Here is a 5,000-nt window from a genome sequence, read left to right as displayed (position 1 = left end):
GTTGAATGATTACTAAGGCGCGGAGATGATGACACAGATAGGAAGGTCACTCTCCATCATCATCTGCCTTTTGCCCTGGTTTCGCAGCAAACCTGTCAAACTAAAGCGGCAACGTGCGAAAATAAACGCCGAGTTGACCGAGACTCAGCCTACCGTGGGCCATGTGCGCCGTTAGGATCACCTGCTAGGAAGTAAGGAAAAATGCTAAACCGTTCTTTTTATTTAGCACAATCAACATGTTGGTATGATTAACTGTCTTCCAAACTAAATAGCCTCCTATTAGCCTATTAAATAATTGTACTATATTGTAGGCCTATAGTACAGTATGAATACATTTCAATAGTCTAGTTCAAAACAAGCTACACATCCATGCACTCAATTGCAGTTCATTGCGAGTGCTCTCTACTTTCCTGAATGTATTGTTTTGGCCTGGGTGGCATGAAACAAAAGTGCAGTGGTCATCAGGAGTTGGAGAGCTATTAGATTAGCACACAGCACAGCACAGCACAGGCTGCACAGAGCTGCTTTTAATCCTCCCCTCCAAAGCCTCACATTTATCTTGTTAGCATCCTCACCCCCACTCTACTCACACACACACACACACACACACACACACACACACACACACACACACACACACACACACACACACACACACACACACACACACACACACACTTGCCCCCCACTATTTCGGTGAAGTGTTCACAGTTTTCTGTCAGGATTTAAGAGAATATTAATGGTTTTATCATGAATACTTTAAGGCATCTTATTAAACGTCTTCACAATAGTTTGTAAACAGACCTCATTTCACTGTCAAACATCTGTCTTCATTTATTTCCTGCTCATCTTTAAAAAAAACCCCTGTGTCCTTTTCTTCTTCTGCATCCTCTTCCCTGTTATCTCCATTCGGTTCTGCTATCAGCCGTCCTCCTCCCCCACAGTCTAAAATAGATGACTTGGCGCTCTCCTTAATAACACTTGTGAAATGTAATGAGATTCTTGGGGAGGATGAGGAAGAGCTTTGGCTTTCTCCCACTTTTGTACATTATTTACACTTCTTACCCCCCAATCTCTCTGGTTCTCCCACTCTTTTTTTATTTTGCCTTTTGCTTATGCATTTTTTTTAATGTACCTCCAGTCAATCTCTCTCTCTCTCTGTGTCTCCCTCTGTCTCTCTCTCTCCTCCTGCCTGCATTTTTTTTTTTACCTCGATTTAGTATCTAACTCTTTCTTGTTTTCCGGTTCTCTCATACTTTTCTCATTTTCTTTATGTGTTAAAATACAGTCTGTTCTTTTCCAGCCCATACCAGCCTGGGGCTTTTTAAATGCGCTTTTCTCCCTTTAACATTACTTTCCCCTCCCCTGAGGTAGGCACAGTAGGCTACAGTTTAAAATGTTAGTTCACTGCGTAGAGAGTAGGACTGAAAACACCCTGTTGAAGAGGCTGCAAAATGTACTGTGTATTCTTTCACACTTCTGAATCACACACCTGCGTCTGTACTGCTGTCATTCAAGTTCACCCATGCAGTCTGATTTGCATTGTAGAGGATAGGACCACATAGGCAACTGTCAGGGCTCTCTAAATTCACCTTTTTCAACACCAAAATGACTATGTGAGTGTTAATCTTACTAGTCAAACATGCACTCAACAATGGGTCAAAATGGTTAGTAAGTTGTTTTTTTCTCTACCAGCCAAACTGAAATTTCACCAACATCTAGCCAGTTAATTTAGAATCCTATCAAACATAAGGCCTGGGAGCCGGCTTGTTCAATACGGCCCCAGACTTGTAGAGAGACAGAAAAAAACCTAACAATGTGAAAATAAGTAAATCATTAGCCCATAATCAAATGTGATGCAGTTCTCTGAGATTTCATGCTTTTAATAGACCTACTTTAAGTTTTAATAGTTAGATACTTTTTTGGTTACCATTGACAGTCAGTGCTCCAGATAAACTCGCTGTCATCCACCTCGACATGATTGACCAGCAATTCCAATATGAAGCAGACATTTGTGATATTTCAAAATTAAGTTACTGGTCCGGTAAGCCCCCCACATTTGGGCTTGCATGCCCACCCACGGGGACCCTGGTTCTAGTCCGGCTGGGGTCATTTCCCGATCCCCCCCTGTCTCTCTGTCCCAATTGTTTCCTGCCGCCACCTTTGATTGTCCTGTCAAATAAAGGCCTAAAAGTTACTGGTCCGGCACACTTGAGATCAAATAGGCTGCATGTGGCCCTGCACTGAGATGAGTTTGACACCCTTGGTGTACACAGTATACACTACCTGTGAATCACAATGTGTCTCTGCAGTCATTCAAGTTCACTCAGAGGTAATTTGCATTCACAACGCACGGTGTGCAATAAAGAACAAGTACAAATGTGCTCTAACGACGCAAGAAAACTCGCTCAAGCGTTCACTGTATCATGAAAGGATCAATTAATCAACAATGGATCGGTTCAATTAATCCATGGCGTATTCTAGGCAGTAGCCTATACGGTAAAGATCGCTGCACCAGATATCCATGGCTCCCTGGTGAACAGAATAATGGGCTAGCATAGTGACCTGACATTTAGTTTCCTGACGGTGGGGATGGTGTGTGTGTGTGTGTGTGTGTGTGTGTGTGTGTGTGTGTGTGTGTGTGTGTGTGTGTGTGTGTGTGTGTGTGTGTGTGTGTGTGTGTGTGTGTGTGTTTGTTTGCAGTGGGGATGGGGCCGGGGGGGTTATTAGCTGGGTAGAGCAGACACACAATACATTTTGCAGTGTTATATCAACACTTGGAGAGTCTGACCAAGCCTAATCTATTGAAGAGTTTTAATGCAACACTTTAACCCGTTAAGACACGCATTATACATTTGCTGAATGGCAATGACCGAGTCGTACTGTAGTGCATTACTAAAGGCCCTGTGTTATGTCATAGTATTGCAGCACTATGGTAGTTATTTTTTTAATGACTATTACAGCATGCCACCGGTGGTACGGCGTGCATTAAGGAGCTACAGTCAGATGTATGTATTTATGTTAAATTACTAAGTGTCGAATTAACATTTACTGTGCCCTGGTACTACATGACTTCTTTGGTAGAAGGGTCTGGTTTACTTGGCCAGAGTGTAGTGTATTGTGGCAGAGGAAGGAAGTGGTTGGTTCTGACACAGTGCAGACCCAAAATAACTGCTCCGCACCACACTACACCAAGACACGGTGTCCCTAAAGAGCGGGCCGGTAGTTACACTGTGCAGACCTAAGATGACTGCTCCACACCACACTTACACCAAGACACCGTGTCCCTAAAGAGAGGGACATTTTTACGAGTGGTTAAGGATGTGTGTGTGCCACTGCTGCTGCTGCACTCCGCGTTGTCTGAGTCAAGCCATTAAAGCACACAGCTTTGTCACTGTCACTGGTGCTGGCAGATAAGACAGAAGATAGAGGCTCTCTTCAGTTCTGCCACTTTCTCCATCTCACCCACCTCCAACTTAAATACATGGAACAAGAGCCCCCTTCTCTCTCTTCACCTTCAACTTCTCCCATCAGCGCAGAGCCTGTGTTATAACTTATAACATTATTGTCAAAATGGTAATGACCAAGTGTTTCTCTCTGTATTGTCATAGCAATGTTGTTTTGATGTAGTTGTGAGTGAGATGATGTAGATAGAGTGTTTTCAGCAAAGACTGAATAGGCCCATCAACGGGCCCATCTGCTCTGCTGTAAGAGGCTACACTGGTGACAGGGGCCCTCTCTCTCTCCACCTCCAACTAATACAGAGGACTGTGGCCCTCCCTGTCTTCACCACCACTTTATTCAGAGGACAGTGCAGGGAGTTCTATCTCTTCCTTCCATGCCTTCCTCCCTCTCCTCTACCTCATTCTCATCTTCAAACTCTCTCCACCTACATCTCCACCCCCACATTCAACAGTACAGACAAGAGCCCTCTCTGCTACTTTCTCAATATAAGTACACTTCTTCCTCCTCCTCACACTGAGGGCACAAGCCCTGTTTGCCATTCTCTCAACCTCCATCTCCTCCTCCTCCTCCTGCTCCTCCTTCCCTCTCCATCTTCATCCCCCCCTCCACCGCTCCAACCTTCTTCTTAGCCCTCCCCCTCCCCCTCCCCCTCCCCCTCCCCTTGTCCCCCCCTCCTCCTCCTCCTCCTCATCCTCGGTTCCCTGTCTCTTCGTGTGGCATCTGGCCAGATTTGCAGTGAGCCCAATCCTATTTACTATAAATGAAATTAGGCCACCTCTCTCACTCTTCCTGGTGAGCTGCGGCCGGTCGGCGTGGACAGCACCATGAGTCTGAGTGTATGCAGATATGTGTGTTTTGTCTGAATCTCTCTCTTTAATTATCTTTCTGTTTCTCTCTTTCCTTCCTGTCGTTCTCTTTCTCTATTTCATTCTCCTTCACTCGTTCACTCTTGGTCTTTCTGCACTTTTCGTCTGTTTCACTCTTCCTCTCTTTCTGTGTTTCGCATTCTTGCTCTATGCCCCCACCCTCTCTATTTATCTCTCACAGTCTCTCTCTCTCTCTCTCCACCTCCTCCATGTCTCTCTCTCTCTCTTTCTCTCTCTCTCTCTCCACCTCCCCCCATGTCTCTGTCTGACTTGCGCTCTCTCTCCTCCCTCTGTCTGCCTTCAGAGGCAAGAATAAATAAAGACAAGGCTACATCTCACTCACTGTTGCAATGGTAACCCCTACCCAGCACACACACACACACACACACACACACACACACACACACACACACACACACACACACACACACACACACACACACACTCACACACACACACGCACACGCACACACACGCACACACACACACACACCCCACAGATTTCCTTTCCTCCAATGGATATTTTGTCTACTGCTGAGGTCATTTAGAATGCTGGCGGCTGGTTGCCGTGGTTGTGTAAAGGAAGTGAGTGGTCCATGGAGATAGGGCAGACTGGGAGACTGGGAGCTCGTAACCATGGAGCTATGAAAACCAACCACCAACCAGCTT

General features: G+C 45.5%; 1 protein-coding gene across 1 annotated transcript in view; it reads left to right on the top strand.

Annotated features, from left to right (window-relative positions):
- Positions 1-5,000, top strand: part of ppp2r2bb (protein phosphatase 2, regulatory subunit B, beta b) — a 161,450-nt gene that overhangs the window by 55,549 nt on the left and 100,901 nt on the right. The gene's annotated exons all lie outside the window — the stretch shown is intronic.

Source organism: Engraulis encrasicolus, chromosome 7, assembly GCF_034702125.1.
Source record: "Engraulis encrasicolus isolate BLACKSEA-1 chromosome 7, IST_EnEncr_1.0, whole genome shotgun sequence".
NCBI lineage: Eukaryota > Metazoa > Chordata > Actinopteri > Clupeiformes > Engraulidae > Engraulis > Engraulis encrasicolus.
This window is presented reverse-complemented; position numbering and strand designations above follow the sequence as displayed.